This window comes from Sapajus apella, unplaced genomic scaffold, assembly GCF_009761245.1.
Source record: "Sapajus apella isolate SASKATOON/1434 unplaced genomic scaffold, GSC_monkey_1.0 scaffold1, whole genome shotgun sequence".
NCBI lineage: Eukaryota > Metazoa > Chordata > Mammalia > Primates > Cebidae > Sapajus > Sapajus apella.
In genome coordinates this window covers 18,806,165-18,825,205 of record NW_022436941.1, presented here as the reverse complement: position 1 = coordinate 18,825,205, position 19,041 = coordinate 18,806,165, and the positions used below count along the sequence as shown (strand labels likewise).

The 19,041-nt window shown below is 33.9% G+C and overlaps 1 pseudogene; it reads right to left on the bottom strand.

The window, feature by feature from the left end:
* Positions 1 to 17,858: 17,858 nt before the first annotated feature.
* LOC116560155 lies at positions 17,859 to 18,370 on the bottom strand (annotated as a pseudogene).
* Positions 18,371 to 19,041: the final 671 nt, after the last annotated feature.

Sequence of the window (19,041 nt, the reverse complement as noted above, 5' to 3'; positions counted from 1 at the left end):
AGAAATGAAAAAGGTGGCATCATAAATGATCCCACAGAAATACAAAAGATCCTCAGAGACTATTATAAACACTTCTATGAACACAAACTAGAAAATCTAGAACAAAAGTGGATAAATTCCTAAAAAACACACAACCTCCCAAGATAGAACCAGAAAGAAATAAAATCCAGAACCAAATAATAATGAATAATTAAATTGAATTAATAGTAATAAAAAATTCTATTAACCAAAAAAAGCCCTGGTCCAGATGGATTCATCGTCAAATTCTGCCAGACATACAAAGAGCTTGTAGCAATCTTATTGAAACTATTCCAAAAATCTGGGGAGGAGGAACTGCTCTCTAACTCATTCTACAAAACATGTAGCATCCTGACACCAAAATCTGGCAAAGACACAACAAAAAAGAAAACTACAGGCCAATGTCCCTGATGAATGTAGCTTCAAAATATCTTCAGTAAAATAATAACAAACCACATCCAGTATCACATCAAAAGTTAATTCACCACAATAAAGTGGGCTTCATTCCTCGGATACAAGGATATTTCACCGTAAACCTATCAGTAAATGTGATTCATCACATAAACAGAATTAGAAACAAATCCATATGATCATCTCAATATATGCATAAAAGGCATTCTTGATAAAAATGCTCAACACACCAGGCATTAAAGGAATATACCTCAAAATTATAAGAGCTAATATGACATACCAACAGCTAACATTATACGGAATGGGCAAAAGCTGGAAGCATTCCCCTAGAGAACCAGAACAAGATAAATATGTTAATTCTCACCAGTCTTATTCAGTATAGTTCTGGAAGTCCTTGCCAGAGCAATCAGACAAGAGGAAAAAATAAAAGGCATCCAAATAGGAAGAAAATAAGTCAAATTATCCCTCTTCATAGATTATATGATTCTATACCTAGAAAATCCTAAATATTCTGCCCAAAGGCTCCTAAATCAAGAACATAATTCCACTTTCAATAACCAGAACATAATAAAATATCTAGGAATACATCTAACCAAAGAGGCAAAACATAAATACAGGGAGCACTATAAAATACTGCTGAAAAAAAACTCATAGATGACAAACAAATGAAAAAGCATTTCATGCTCATGGATTGGAAGAATTGGTATCATTAAAACATTCATATTACCCAGTGCAATATACAGATTTAAGACTCTTTTATCAAATTACCAACATGATTTTTCACATAATTAGGAAACACTTTTCTAAAGCTTATATGGAACCAAAAAAGTGTTGGAATAGCCAAGACAATTCTATACAAAAAGAATAAAGCCGAGGTACCACATTATCCAACTTCAAACTATACTACAATGCTACAGTAGCCAAAACACCATAGTACTGGTACAAAAATAGACATATAGATCAATGGAACAGAATAGAGACCCCTAAAAAAAAGCCACACACCTAAACTCAACTGATCTTTGGCACAGTCAACAAAAATAAACAATGGAGAAAGGATATCCTATTCAATCAATGGCACTGGGAAAACTGACTAACCACACGCAGAAGAATGAAATAGACTCCTATCTGTGACCATATAAAAAAATAAACTCTAGATGGATAAATATTTAAATGTAAGACCTGAAACTATAAAAATCCTGAAAGAAAACCTAGGAAATTATTTTCTAAATATTGGCTCAGGCAAAAAAATTTGTGACTACATCTTCAAAAGCAAATGCAGCAAAAACAAAAATTGACAATTGGAACCTAAACTAGAGATTCTGCACAGCACAAGGAACTATCAGAAGATTAAACAGACAACCTATAGAATGGAAGAAAATATTTGCAAACTATGCATTAACAAATAACTGTCATCTACAATCTATAAGGACCTTACACAAATCAACAAGGAAAACACAATTTCATTAAAAAGTGAGCAAAGAATATGTTTCCCAAAAGGAGACATATAAGCAGCAAACATATGAAAAAAATACTCAACATTACTAATTATCAGAGATGCAAATAAAAACTATAATGAGTTACAATCACTCACTAGTCAGACATACAATTTATCTATATAACAAACCTATATGTTTCTCTGAACCTAAAAGTTAAAAAATAAATAAATAGAATTACAAACACTGCCTCCGCCATCCCCACTAAAAAAACAACAGACACTGGTGAGGTTTCAGAGAAAAGAGAACACTTATACAATGTTGATGTGAACGCATATTGTTTCAGCCTCTGTGGAAAGCAGTTTGGAGATTTCTCAAAGAACTAAAATAGAATTACTATTTGACCCAGCAATCCCAATACTGGGCAAAAGGATAATAAACTGTTCTACCAAAAAGTTACCTGCATTTGGATGTTTATCATAATACTATTCACAACAGTAAAGACATGGAATCCACCCAGGTGCCCATAAAGGGTACACTGAGTAAAGAGAATGTGGTACATACAAACCATGAAATAGTATGTAGCCATAAAAAAGAATGAAATAATGTTCCTTGTAGCAACATGGATGCAGCTGGATGTCATTATCTTAAAGAAATCATTGCAAAAACACAACGCCTAATATCACATGTTCTTACTTTTGAGTCAGTGCTAAACACTGAGTAGGCATAGACACAAAGTTGGGAACAATTAACACTGCGGATTTCTAAAGTGGGTAGGGAGGGAGAGGAGTCAAGTATTGTAAAACTACCTATTGGGTACAACGTTCACTACTTGGGCAAAAGTATTGTTAGAAGTCCAAACCTTGGCATCAGGCAATATACCCATGTAACAAACCTGCATATTTACTCCTTGAATCCAGGGTAAAATAACAAAATGAAATGAAATGCAATGAAATATATGGTCCTATCCAAATCTGAGAATAAAATATGATGGGATTTTCCAAACCAAGGTAAATTCTTAGTTTACCATAGCTATTCTCGTGTAGCAGACACTTTTGGTCACTTTCCCATATATATCTGCTCCCTCTCTCCATTCTAACAGAAGTATGATTTTGTTCATGTATACCCGCTCCTCCTGACAATTCTGAGAAGTCTAGAATACTTTTCAGCACCAGGGAGAGAATCTTACATTTCATAAATCAGTCTCAGTGATTCTATTATCCTACACAATTGATCTAAGCATAGATATGTGATGCAATTCTAGTCAATGTAGCCTGAGTGTTAAGACTACTGAGGGACCCTGGGAATGGTATTCTCTCAGAATCCAACATTGTCCCTTTTTTCTGACACTTTCATCTAGGTATGCCACCTGGAAGAGCTGCAGTCTGGAATGTGGCCTGAAGACAAAGCCATTGTGGTGAGAATTGTAAAAAGGAAAGGTGATTACTTCATTGTGCTATTGACTAAACCAATCTTAGAACAGCTCTGACTGCCCTTCTTCTTATGTGGAAGAATAAATTCCTTTGCTGTTGAAAGCACTTTCCGCTGATTTTCTATTATCTTCAGCCACTGACCTCTATATTGTCAAAGCCCATGTCCTCTTTTCAGCTCTACTCTTGACTAGAGCATATGGAAGCTTTGACACATTTACTTATTTCCCCCTTATTGAAGTACTTAAGTTTCTGTGAAACTAGTGTCTCCTAAGTTTTTTTTTTCTCCTTCAATAAGAAACAGTTATAGTTCTCCTTTGTGCAATCACTAAAATTTAGAATTCCTCAGGATTTCTCTTGGGTCTCTTTTTTTTTCTTTCAACCTACAGTTGCTTCATACTTGATAATTTTCCTTTGACATTTGATACCCTCTATGAGCTGATTAACTTCCGGTAATTTAATACAGAACTATTTTCTGAGTTCCTGGTATATATTTTGACCATCTTGTTGAGACATCCTCTGATATTCCACAGGCTTATCGAACTGAAAACGTCCAAAATTGAGTCATTGATGCTTGACACTACACTGCTTTTCCTTTACACAGACGCCAAACACAATTACAGTTACCAGTTGGTTACATTAGAAACTTAGGAGTCATTCTTGGCTCACGTTCCACATCCAATATGCCTTTCACCTAACTATCTACTTCTCTTCATTTCCATTACTGTCTTCTTGGTTGAGGGCAGCAATACCTTTAGTATCCTAAATACAACAGTTGCCTACCTGCTATCTCCACTTTTGACTTTCTATGATCCATCTCCTATGCAGTAGCCAGAGTATTATTTTAAAAATCAAATGGAATCCCTATTAACAGCCTCTCTCTTCTATGCTATTTCTATACTTAGACCTAAATCCAAAGGGTTTGAAGGAGCTGAGATGATCACATAATCTGAACCAGATGACCTCTCCAGTATTATCTCATGTGATTCTCTGACCCATTCACTATGCTCTAAATACACAAGCATCCTTTCATACCTCTAAAAAAGACACATCTTTCCTCTCCCAACTATTTCACAGGGTTAATTCCTGCTCATCTTTCAGGTTTCAGCCTGAATATTACTTCAAATGATGACTGCCAGAACCATCCCATCTAAACTATATCCTTAACCTTTATTGTCTCTCATGAACTGTCCTAATTAATTTTCTAGCACATAGCAACACTTAAACATGTATATATATTTACACATATACATATATGTATAAATTACATGCATGTATATGCATATATATATTTATACACACACACAATATATATCTTACGAGAGCATAAACTCTAAAATGACAGGCCAGTGCCTGTTTTGTCCATCTAGTAAATGGCAAAGAACTTGGAACCCAGCCAAAGAAAGAACTTTTCAAAAAGTTCTGGACAATTGATGGGGTCACAGGCAGGAAAAATAGTAGGTGGATACTGCTGGCTTGATGTATCTAGACCACTACCATGGCTCTAATAAACAGGGCTGCCCTAGGCTAATGCTAAAGCAGAGACAGGCAGCTTTTACAACATTTCCATATTGTCTTGATGTTAATATTCTTAATCTTCCCTTGTGGTTAGATATAGAACTCATTAGATAGCCCCAAGCAGAATAGAATAAATAACACTTATCTCTTATGGAAAATATCTTATTCTTTAAAGCCACCATAACATTATAATGAAATAAATTGTTATTTAATACTGATTTGCTGTGAATTAAATGAAAATATTGATTATAACATATTATTTGAATGCTGCTACTGGAAAGAGACACAGTGTAGTGGAAATATGACATTTATAGTCTATCAGAGCTAAATTTGAAATTGATTCCTGACAATTACTAGTTATAGATTTAGGAGAAGTTTATCTATCTTTTTGTACTTTTAAAATTTATATAAATAGGGATACATTTACTTCTGATAGGTATTTTCATAGTGTTTATAAAAGGATGTGTGGGACAGTAAATTTCTTAGGTCCTAGCACAGAATGGGAAGTTACAATGTTACAGATGATCAAAAGCTGTTGATACAATTTTATTGTATTTTTAGTGTTATCTGTTAATGAATAAGATAATGTATGCAATGTTTTCCAGAAAGGGCAGAGTTGGGGATATTAAGAATCATTCATGTGGACATGAAATTTGCGCTAGAAGGAAAAGCCAGGGGAACAAGATGGAGAATGTAGTGGTTTATGGCTTAGTTAATTTCAAAGCTGATTCCATTGATCCCTTTATTGAAAAAAAATTATCACCTCACACAATTGGAAATGTCAATGAATGTATCAATAGTTTACCCAAGTTTACTTTCTATCATATCGTTACTTTTTATTATACTGCAATATACATGAAACAATATTTTGCTTCCATTTCTAAGGCCTAATGAGCCATATAGATGCTAAATCATGCTCAAATCCATTGGCAAGTGGCTTTGCAAAGAATAATGCTGTAACTCATCTATACATAAACAAGATTTGCAATGCCCTGGAAAGTTGAATTCAAAAGACCAAAATTGAGAAGCAAAGACTGTTTCATACTGAGCCATATGAAAAGTGATCTCATCCATTTGACTTGTTTAAGACTTAGTTCTGTCTTTGAAATTAAACACTAATAATTTTCATTTTACCATTTCTGAAATTATTTTAGAAATGGCACCAAATGATCCATAGAAAGAATGCTATTTATAATACCTATATAAAGGGAAGTATCAGAGTTTAAATACACACATTTATTTTTCTACCCATGCTCCACAACATACATTATTGATGGGCTACACCGATGTTATCAAATGGAAAATATAACAAAATATTTCTCTTTCTTTATCTGTCTCTCAATTCAATTATTAAACCTCCAACCCCAAACCTCAAAAATTGCTCCAAATCATCTTTGTCAAGTCCTGTATAAGCCATGCTCAGCAATAAGTTCTCCACACTCCATTTTCCACCCTCAATAATGTTCACTAGAAAAATAATCCTATAAACATTCTGACTACTCTACTAAATTGTTTGCTTCTGTATGAATTCTTAGCCTTGGAAAGTAAACCTTTGTTTTGATAACCATAGAAATTCTAAAGTAAATCCTGTTAACCAAATAGAGATGAATCTTTTTCACCCTCATTCTGCTACAGTACATTTTATCTTTGAAGATGTTTTCTTTAAGAATCTTCATATAAAGTTTTGCCTCATAAAATAAAATTGAAAATTTGACTCCATCAAAAATGATCCATGTCATGAATTTTAACATTTATATAATGGGAAAAACACAAACATATACACAAAAAGAAGAAAATATGCACAGCAAATTATGCCCAATGGTACTTAAACTAAATATTGTTATGCAAATCTTATGATGCCTTGAGACAAGCTCATATTTTGAGTACCCAATTGGGATTTTATAATTATACATAAAACTTTAACCACTGTGTTACTTAAGTCAGTCATTACAAACTTTAAGCACCTGTCATTTCTGCTAACCTATAACAGATTCTTAATGTTTGCCCTGTCTTAAACATAGTTTTAATACTAAAGTAATAACCTCTCAATCTCCACTATTTCTCTGTCTCTCTCCCCACTTCCATCTCTCACTTAAGCACATTATTCACATTGTGTTTGGTTTGTGTGGGGTGGCGGGGGGCGGTTCATAGAATATTGGAAATATAGGACAAGAGGAAAAAGTCACAAGAAAGATAATAACTAAATGACATCAGGTGCAAAACTATATAAGAATATGCTGCCTGTCCTTATCACATATATTTCACAAAGCCACAAAATCCATCTTTACACAGATCACGTTTACAGCTCAGTTGGATGTAAGTAGGAATTAGCTACAGCTCACTAAACACTTCATCACATTATCTGATTGCATTTAAATTGTTTTTAGGTAATTCAAGGAACCAATTATTTGCAGGGAGCTCTGGGAATAGCAACACTTTCTCTCAACAAGAAGTCAGGGTACCCTGTACATCTATTTTTAAAGTTAAATCTCTTTCATAGCCAGTGTGAAATTTTTAACAAAGTCTGATTAGCTGTTAAAGATTTTGCACAATGCTACATAATTTCACTTAACACTCAAGCTAGGAAAAGACCTGAATGCTAACCTGCACTCCAACACCAATAACAGTTTCAGGCAGTACACAAGTTAATTTCAGATGCCAAAATGAGTTTCATCATCTACCTCCCCTAGCTTTTTTAAATAGCCTTTGAAAATTATGGAATTTTAACTATTACATGTTTTCTTTAGGGCTAGATGACTTCAATAAAGCAAAGTGGAAAATATCTCAAAAATATTCTTACTCTTCCTCAAACAATATAAGAGGTACATATTCAATCAGCAGCAGTAATGCCCGTATAAAACGGCTAAGTGTAATTTGTCTTCATTATTTCATTAAACACTTTTTGCTCAATTATGATGCCATCCAGTGTGAGGCATCATTTCTCAATGAGCTTCATACAAAATAAGAAATCAGCTGAAAGTAATAGATTCCACAAAAAAATAGACATGGCATAGTTTAATAAACTTGGAACATGCTAGGAAAGCTTAGTTGAACAAAACCAGTTTTTCTTTTAAGATTTTTTCATAGATTTCAGTATATTAATTTAAATTATAAGCCCCCTAGATGAGAAGATGCATACATAGTTTCTTGAAGCAGATAAAAGTAGAAATGCAGAGACTACAGACCGAGACAAACATGGGCACAGATATAGAATGTTCTACATGTTTGAGTAATGAAAATCTTTCTGATCCTTAGTTTCCTCATCTGCCATATGATAGACTGAAAAAGAGATTGTCTCCAGAGATGAACACACCAATGCCCAAATCCCAGGGCTGTCATTTATTTGCTGTGAGTTACAGCCAATTTACAACAAGCTCTCCATATCTCGAAGTCTCCTTTTAAAAAATAAAGAACATAACAATAATATTTATCACCAGATTTGTTGTAAGAATTACAATGCTTAATAGTTTTAAAGTGCCTAAGCAACAGGTGTTCACTAACTATGATTTAGTTTCTCTCAATTCCCTTCTGTCTCATACCCAAAGCCATTGTTGGGATATTTGAGCCTCCAGGCCTCAAGTTGGAATTAGAGCCTCAATTATGTGTGTGTGTGTGTGTGTGTGTATGTATTAGTGTCATGCTTAAATCAAGCTTATTAACATAACCATCACCTTGCTTACCTATCATTTTTATGGCAAGACATTTCAAATTTAGTCTCTTAGTTACTTTGAAATATATTACACATTATTATATTTCTTTGTATCATCAACGAATAAAACTTTTAAAATAATAGCATGTTTAATAGCATCAAAAATATTAAGTGCTAAAAAGTAGACCTAACAAAACTTATGCACCAGGAATATATAAAGCTTTACTGGGATAAATTAAAGACTATTTGAATAAAGGAAGAGAAATGTCATGTCTGTAGATAGAAAGCCTTCTCAAATTGCTATATAAATTCAATGTTATCTCAATAGAATTCTACAAATTATTTCCTTTTGTAGAAAGAAATATAAATATAAAAAATTAATAGATATAAAAATAGGCTTAAAATAGCCAAGAGCAAAGTTAGAAACATCTATCATATCAAGAATTTTTATAAAACTACAGCAATTAAGGTGATGTATTGGTGCAAGATATAAACAGACCAATTGGACTAAATAGCCCAGAGCTAGAACCACAGAGAAAAGGATACTTGATTTTGATAAAATTGGCACTATAGAGCAGTGATGAAAAGAAATAATAAAGACATTTTACTAGTTGAGAAGAAAAAGAAGACAAAGCAATTTTTTATGTGGGCAAGAAATTTGAATAGGCACTTCACCAAATAGGAAAGAGCAAAACAGTCAATAGCTTTTTAAAAGTTGCTCAACATTGCTATTGCTCAGGGAAATAAAAATTAAAGTATCAATAGAATACTGGCATGGTTAGAATGAAGACACGAACACACACCCTGATGACATCATATGGTAGCATGGATGTTGAATAACCGAAACCTCATGCACCATTGATGAAAATAGTAATGTAAATTGGTACAATCACTTTTGAAAACTGTTCTATATGATATGATAAATCTGAGCATGATCCAACATTTCCACTCCTAGATATATAACAAAAAGAAAGGTTTACATGACCCAGATGTGTACAATAATGTTTACAGTAGCATTATTCATAATAACTCCAGACAAAACAATACTAATGTCTGCCAGCAGTTGAAAGTTAAATAAATTGTAGTTTGCTATGAAATATCGCTATATGATAGAATACTAAACTGAAGTAAACTTAATAAACATCAGATGCCCCAACCAAATCAATGAATCTCAAAAGTAAAGAAATATTTAAGCGAAAGAAATGCACACAAAAATGTATGCTGCATGATTTATTTTGTATGAAGCTTTTGAAAACAGGCAATTTACAATGCTTGAAATCAAAGTAGTGATTACCTTTGGGGAGGAGAGCAGGGTTGTGAAGGAAAGGGCTTCTGTTGTGCAGGTATCTTAATTTCTTGATCTGTGTAGTGTTCACTTTGTGGTAATTTATTAGGTTGTAATCTTAAGATGTGTGCAGTTTTCTGTGTATATATCTCAACAACAAAATAACTTATCTAGAAATCTCAATATTATCATGTCTCTCCACAGCATGAAATCTTTCAATGGCTCCAGTATGTCTTAAGGATAAAATATAGACTTCATGAAGCCCTTTGAGTTGATTTCTTACCCTCATTTTCCTCCCTTGTCATTGAGATAACCGGTTTTTCAAACACAAATCTGCGGTTTCACAGATTCTCTTTTTTATGACTTTGCCCTTGACAGACAGTTTGGAATTTATAAAATTGCCCTTCCTTGTCCACTTAACTAATTCTACTCACTCGTAAAGTACCACCTCCCCTTGAAAGCCATGTAAGAACCCCTAGCCCAGGTTAGTTTCTCTCATTTGTGTTCTATAGGACTCTGTCTGCCTCAGAAACAGCTCTTACAACTATTTGAAATGTCAGTTCTACAGGTCTACCTTTCCCTAGAAATTAGTAACACATAATTCCCTAAGTCTTATGGAAACACAATTCTTGCCACACAGTAAACACTTTATAAATATTACCGAATTAAGTTGTCTGCCTGGCAAACGGTTGGAAAACAGCTTAGATTGTAAACAGTCAGCTTGTTTATGCATATTCTCCAGTTGTGATGTACTTGGAAAGAGCTTCATAGAGGAAGCTTAACTAAAATTTTTACTTCAACAAATATTAAATTCACACTGTACAGTGATTGAAAGTAAAGGCAACTTTTTCTAGATTCCTCAATTTGATTCCTAGTCCTCCTTTCCTGGGTAGGTCTAAAAGAGTTTTAATGAAATCGGCAATGTTTTAAATTAGGCATTAGATAAGATGTATCTTCTTACTCAAAATTGATAATACAAAATTTATAAAGCTGAAATGCAACTAGTTTTATGTATATTCGGAATGTTTTTAAACATTTGATCACAAATTAATGTCACCCAAATCTATACTTTTTAAAATCAACGTCTTAATTTTTTCATAGTTTTGGTCAGGGCATATTTCACATGACTATATATGATAAACATTATTGAATAAATTTAAAAGCTCTTACATTTAATTACTGTCACAATAAGGTATCCAAAATGCTATTTCAACATTTAAAGAACAGCAGATTGAGAAAGGCTAGCAACAGGCTACAAGCAATAGCTCACACCTGCAGTCCCAGTGCTTTGAGGCTGAGGCAGGAGGATTCCTTGAGAATAGGAGTTTGAGATGAATCCGGGCAAAATAGTGAGAACCCTGCCTCTACAACAAATTTAAATATTATACTGGTGTGGTGGTGCATGCCTGTAGTCCTAGCAAGACACTAAGGCAGGAAGATCACTTGAGCTAAGAGTTCAAAGTTATAGTGAGCTATGAACATGCCTCTGCACTCTAGCCTGAGGAAAGAGTGAGAACTTGTCCCTAATAATAACGTATTTTTTAAAAGACCATCAAAAAAGAACCTCACTACAAGTAACATGTTAAGACTCTTTCCTCATATAACCAATGGAATGATACTGTCATGCATTTTACCGTGCCTATCAAAGAGCAAAGATGTTCATCAGTATCTGTGGCCCACTACAAGCAAAAAACTTTCACAAAACTGTAATTTAACAAAATTCAAATATATTTAAATGTCATGCAAAGACAAACACATAAAGCCTTTCTCTAGAGTTCGAAAATGCGGCTTTTTGTAGTAGCACCAGCAGCATTCTGTAGCTGGTAAACAGAAAAAGTATCTTAAGAATAATTGGTTATTCATCCTTCTAACAATGTTTTTCTTCCCAAATGTGCAAGCTAGGACTGTTTTATTTCCTGTAGAGAAGGCTTATACAAAAAGATAAGTTTTATCTGAAGGCTGTAGAGCTCCCTCAAAACCTAAAGACTAACAGGTGTAGAAGGGGAAGTAGATAAGCCTCAGGATTACACACATGTGAATCTAAATGACACTGGATGCACAGAAATGGGCTCTTATCTCTGCTTTTTGCACATATATTTTTATTCTATTTCTTTCTACAGACTGGTTTCTTCTACATTCCATTGCATTTGGTGGACCGTATCTGTTTGAAGTTCCTGAAATTATCACAGTTACACTTAACATAAAATGCCGACACACTCCTCTGTGTGTGTGTGTGTGTGTGTGTGTGTGTGTGTGTGTGTGTGTACAACATATATCATAGACACATTTACAAACACCCACTAAGGTAATAAAATCTAACGCCTTACTTGAGTCAGGTGCACAATTTTGGATAAAGTACCAATAATTAGATACTTAGTAAAAGCATAGCTTTTGTGTGTCTCCCCCAGACCTGTGAATCTATAGGGTGTATGTTTATCTAAAAGGCAAAATGGAAAATTGAAAGTCTAACCAAAAATGTTAATAAATGCCTATTAAATCAAGAATAAAAGCTTTAAAAAATCCACATGCTTAAATCTTTAATCTATCTTGAATTAATTTTTGTATAAGGTGTAAAGAAGGGATCCACTATCAGCTTTCTGCATATGGCGAGCCAGTTTTCCCAACACCATTTATTAAATAGGGAATCCTTTCCCCATTGCTTGTTTTTGTCAGGTTTGCAAAGATCAGATGGTTGTAGGTGTGTGGCATTATTTCTGAGACCTCTGTTCTGTTACACTAGTTTCTGTCTCTGTTTTGGTACCAGGACCATCCTGTTTTGATTACTGAAGACTTGTAGTATAGTTTGAAGTCAGGTAGCGTGATGCCTCCAGCTTTGTCTTTTTTGCTTAGAACTGTCTTGTCTATGTGGGCTCTTTTTCATTCCATATGAAATTTCAGGTGGTTGTTTTCAATTTTGTGAATAAAGTCAGTGGTAACTTGATGGGGACAGCATGGAATCTATAGATTACTTTGGGCAGTATGGCAATTTTCACAATATTGATTCTTCCTAACCATGAGTGTGGAATGTCTTTCCATTTGTTTGTGTCTTCTCATTTCCTTGTGCAGTGGCTTGCAGTTCTCCTTGAAGAAGTCCTTCACATCTCTTATAAGTTTTATGCCTAGATATTTAATTCTCTTTGTAGCAACTGTGAATGGGAGTTCACTTATGAATTGGCTGTTTGTCTGTTTTCGGTGTATAGGAATGCTTGTGATTTTTGCACATTGATTTTATATCATGAGACTTTGCTGAAGTTGCTTATCAGCTTAAGGAGATTTTGGACTGAGATAATGGGGTCTTCTAAATATACAATCATGTTACCTGCAAATAGAGACAACTTGACTTCCTCTTTACCTATTGGAATACAGTTTATTTCTTTTTCTTGCTTGACTGCCATGGCCAGAACTTCCAATACTATATTGAATAGGAGTGATGAGAGAGGCATCCTTGTCTTGTACTGCTTTTCAGAGGGAATGCTTCCAGTTTTTGCCCACTCAGTATGATATTGGCTGTAGGTTTGTCATAAATAGTTCTTATTATTTTGAGATACATTCCATCGATACCCAGTTTATTGAGAGTTTTTAGCACAACAGGCTGTTGAATTATGTCAAAATCTTTCTCTGCATCTATTGAGATAATCATGTGGTTTTTGTCTTTGGTTCTGTTTATGCGATGGATTACATTTATTGATTTGCATATGTTGAACCAGCCTTGCATCCCAGGGATGAAGCCAACTTGATCATGATGGATAAGCTTTTTGATGTGCTGTTAGATTCAGCTTGTCAGTATTTTATTGAGAATTTTTGCATCAGTGTTCATCACGGATATTGGCCTGAAATTTTCTTTTTTAATTATGCCTCTGCCAAGTTTTGGTATCAGGATGGTGTTGGTCTCGTAAAATGAGTTAGGAAGGATTCCCTCTTTTTGTATTATTTGGAATAGTTTCAGAAGGAATTGTACCATCTCCTTTTTGTACCTCTGGTAGAATTCAGCTGTGAACCCATCTGGTCCTAGACTTTCTTTGGTTGGACTATTAACTGCTGCCTCAATTTCAGATATTGTTACTGGCCTATTCAGGGATTCAACTTCTTCCTGGTTTAGTCTTGGGAGGATGTAAGTGTCCAGGAATTTATCAATTTCTTCTAGATTTTCTGGTTTATTTGTGTAAGGTGTTTATAGTATTCTGTGATGGTAGTTTGTATTTCTATGGGATCAATGGTGATATCACTGTTACCATTTTTATTGCATCTATTTGATTATTCTGTCTTTTCTTATTAGTCTGGCTAGCAGTCTATCAACTTTGTTGATCTTTAAAAAAAAACCAGCTCCTGGATTCATTGATGTTTTGAAGGAGTTTTTTGTATGTGTCTCCGTGTCCTTTAGTTCTGCTCTGATCTAAAGTTATTTATTGTCTTCTTTTGACTTTTAAATTTGTTTGTTCTTGCTTTTTTAGTTTTTTTTTTTTTTTTCTTTTTTTTATTTTGGCATTAGGGTGTTGATTTTAGATATTTCATGCTTTCTCTTTGGGGCATTTAGTGCTATAAATTTCTTTCTATACACTGCTTTAAATGTGTCCAAGAAATTCTGGTAAGTTGTGTCTTCATTCTCATTGGTTTCAAAAAACATCTTTATTCCTGCCTTCATTTCATTATTTATTCAGTAGTCATTCAGAAGCAGGTTGTTCAGTTTCCATGTAGTTGTATGCTTTTGAGTGAGTTTCTTAATTCTCAGTTCTAATTTGATTGCACTGTGGTCTGAGAGACTGTTTGTTATGATTTCCATTCTTTTGCATTTGCAGAGGAATGTTTTACTTTCAATTATGTGGTCAATTTTAGAATAGGTGCAATGTGGTGCAGAGAAGAATGTATATTTTGTTGATTTGGGGATCCTCAAATCCATCTCCCTCAGGAGTTCTGAAGAAGGATTTTTAAGGGGATCATGAAGGGCCAGGGGATGGAAAATTGGAGTCATTGATTGGTCAGGGCAAGGGAGACAAAATCTTCAGGATGTGGAAACCATATTATTTGGTGAGTCAGCTACTTGGGGGTCCTTCAGATCTGCTGGTGTTAGTGGGGTGCTTTAGACTAGCTGATGTTAGTATGCAGGAGCTTAAAGAATATCTCAAAGGGAAAATAACATAGTATTCAACTTTTTATTACAGAACAGTTAAGGGAACTGTAATCTAAGGTCTATGTGATTCTAGGATAATAGGCACCAGACAACTCTGATGAAGCAGATGAGAGCGAGTTGACCTTATGATTAATGATGAATGTGCTGCAAGCTTGATTTATTCTTGTTTCTCCCCCTCTGTTCTTCACTGATTAATTTTATAAAGTATATAGGAACAGTTTCAATACTATATTCCTTTAGCCTAGAAACAGCAGATTCTTTGTGTCTGATCATCTTACAGGCAGTCTTTGGTCTGAAACCAATTCAGAAAGATTCCCAATCTCAAATAACAAATGTTTCATTGTCCTAAAAGAATTAAGTAGTAATTATAATGTGAAGTAGTATTTAAAACCTTGAAGCTTTACTTCATTGATATCACATTCAATTTAATTTAAAGAAATTATAATTCTTTCATAGTCAAAACTTCATTTACAATATCTGGAAATTGCAAAAGGTCACAAGTCAGTACCACTTTTTAAAAAATATTTGCCTAAATTTTTTAGATTGAACTAAGATGTCGGCATTCCTTCAAGGACAGTGAAAAGACATTGAAAAAAGAAGACAACAGGGTGACTACAGTCAATAATAACAGTACATTTTAAAATAATGTAAAGAGTGTAATTGAATTGTTTGCAACTCAACAAATAAATGCTTGAGGGGATGGGATGGATATCCCATTCTTCATGATGTTCTTATTTCATATCACACACCTACATCAAAACATTTCATGCCCCCTATAAACATATACAACTATGTACCCCCCAAATTTTTTAAAATTGGCAAAAAGCACAAGAAGGAATCCAAACAAATGTACAGTTGCTACAGAAATAATCATAATGAAGCATTGAAATATTGAAAGTGGACATTAATAACAAAAATTCTATTGCTAATTGGCCAAAACTAATAGACAAATTGATCCTTCAACCTGCAGGTTGAAGAATCTGTCATTCAAATACCTAACATATTTTCTATTATTTCTGTTAATAAAGTCAAACATTAATGTAAGCATTCACTAGTTTCAGTGTGTGGTGAAGTAGATTTATTTAATAATAGATTATTTTTAAAGATTTGCAATACAATGAAAGTACATGAAGGGATCCCAGGCAGGGTGTTATTTTACCATCTATTGATCACATTAATAGACACAGAGTGGCACAGAATCTGAGTTAAGGAAAAACTAAGACAAGTTATCACACTTTTGGGAAATGTATGGGTTTTCTTGTTTCTGTGTTTTACTTCTAAAATAGTTTTACTTTATGTGCAAATACCAAAGAGTGTTCTATCCATAAATTCTATTTTCCAAAAACAATTAGGAGCATTTTTTTAAAAGAAAACCACACAATGAATTTTAAAAGGCACTGAGATTCCTCTGTGCTTCTAGATCACTGCTAGGCTAGAAAAATGAAGCTTTTTCTGCTAAGAATCACAAATTAAACTGAGAATTCTTTAAAGCAGAAACTATAGAGTTTAGTGCCATTTCAGGCAAAGATTATTCAGCTCTCACCTCCAGCATCTACAGTTACCTATCAGAACAGTTAAACCAGTTCAAAATAGTCCAGCATAATTAGGCTTCATCAAATAAGGTTATTATTTTCTTCTAAGATGCTAATAAACCAAAACAGGAAACGCTGAAATCAAAATAAAAGATATTAATTGAAGATGCCTGTCATACAAATTGTTAGTTTCTTATTATGTTCCCCCTTCTATAACACTAAAAAAGGAAATATTTTACTGCAAAGGTTGTTTTATTTTATATATCACTAGTCATGAATTTGTGTCATTAGTTATTTCATAAATGCCTCCTGGTGCCATTATGCAAATAATGTGACCATTATATGCCACAATTCATTCCTGTATTTTACACAAGTACATCTATGAGTGAAGGTTTAGCACTGAGAAGCAAGCTAACATTCATAATATCTGATGTTTTATAGACAGCAATGTAGGAGAAACGTGTTTAATCACCTTTTCAGTGACCATATGTAACAAATAAATAATTTAGAAGTTTTAAATCTCCAAAGGACATTTTCAAATGTACATATAGAAATGTGATATATATATATATATATATATATATATATATATATATATATATATAAAATTGCACTTTAGGTTCTGGGGTACATGTGCAAAACATGCAGGATTGTTGCATAGGTACATACATGACAATATGGTTTGCTGTCTCCATTCCCCCATCACTTATATCTGGCATTTCTCCCCATGTTATCCCTCCCCAACCTCCCTACTCACCATTGTCCCTCCCCTATTCCCCCCAGCAGACCCCAGTGTGTGATGCTCCCCTCCCTGAGTTCATGTGTTCCCATTGTTCAACAGCTGCCTATAAGTGAGAACATGCAGTGTTTGATTTTCTGTTCTTGTGTCAGTTTGTTCAGAATGATGGTTTCCATATTTATCCATGTCCCTACAAAGGGCACAAACTCATCATTTTTTATGGCTGCCTAGTATTCCAGGGTGTATATGTGCTACATTTTCCTTTTCCACTCTATCATCCAAAGGGCATTTGGGTTGGTTCCAGGTCTTTGCTATTGTAAACAGTGCCACAGTGAACATATATGTGCATGTGTCTTTGTAACAGAATGATTTATAATCCTTTGGATACATACTCAGTAATGGAATTGCTGGGTCAAACAGAATTTCTATTTGGAGGTCCTTGAGGAAGCACCACACTGTCTTCCACAATGGTTGAACTAATTTGCACTCCTACCAACAGTGTAAAAGTATTTCTATTTCTCCACATCCTCTCCAGCATCTGTTGTCTCCAGATTTTTTAATGATTGCCATTCTAACTGGCATGAGATGGTACCTCAGTTTGGTTTTGATTTGCATTTCTCTAATGACCGGTGATGATGAGCATTTTTTCATATGTTTGTTGGCCTTATATATGTCTTTGTTTGAAAAGTGTCTGTTCATATCCTTAGTGAGATTTTTAAGAAACATCTTCCAGGTCCATATCCTATTGTAATTGCTGTACCATTTTCTCTTACAGATGCTTTCCTTTGCCTGCAAGCAGGGCTAGGATAAGATGGATGTTTTGCTTGACTTTTTTGATCTCCTGAACTTTCTGTGGCTCTTTATTTTTCTTCAATCAGTTCATTACAAATTTAGCTTGACGTTTCTGTTTGATCTCTTCAACTCTCTTCATTGCATCAATAGTTTTTTTGTTTTTTTTTTTCCATAGCTCTTGCTGGTATTTCGTAGATTCATGTCTATGTTTTTTCAAAATCAAATGAATTATTCACCGTAAACTCCTTACCAGCTACTTTCTAGAAGGCTTTGGTCCACCTGCGCTTGCAAGGATTGTTTTTCTTTTTAAAGTTTTTATGACATTTGTATTTACAAAATCTGAACACCTTTCAACCATTACAAACAAGCATCATGCAGTGGCCAGCGTCCAGGGTACATGGGCCCTGAACGGAAATACCATTTCCAGATAGGCATATTGAACCCATGTGGTTCTTCCCATCAACCAAACATCAAGCTTGACTGAAAGTCGAAATTTAAGTTTTGAGTTTACATTACAACTGATAATTCTTCATTTTTGGATCTATTGAAAGGATCTAGAATCTGTCTCTTAATAATATCATTTTAAAAAAATCAAATAATTTTCTAATATTGTCTTCTTTCATGAGTATATTTGAATATAGCATTTAATAAATGTACATAATAAAGATCTTTTATTGAGAAGAAATGTATATATTTTATATATTTATATGCATTTATATTTAATATATATTATTTATACATTTAACTTCATAGATCATTTGATAATGCTTACAGAGACACACGTCCTATGTTATAACAGGGTACTTATTTCAATCCAAAATATTTAGATCATGAATATAGTTCATTACCATTATTTCTTACTTTTTTACACATTTATGAAGCTAAAGAAATTTCTAGAAACACAGATGATACCTGGGTAGATGGAGGGATAGCTGAATGAATAGATGCTCATAGTACTTGCACCATTCCAAAGTGCTTTGTCTTAGTTTAGAGGAAAAGAAAAAATACAGATAGAGGCAGATTTTAATTTTTAAAGAAATAGTTGAAAATAAATGAATGTGAGGGAAGTTTATATCAAAGATATTTGACACATAATCTTAATACAA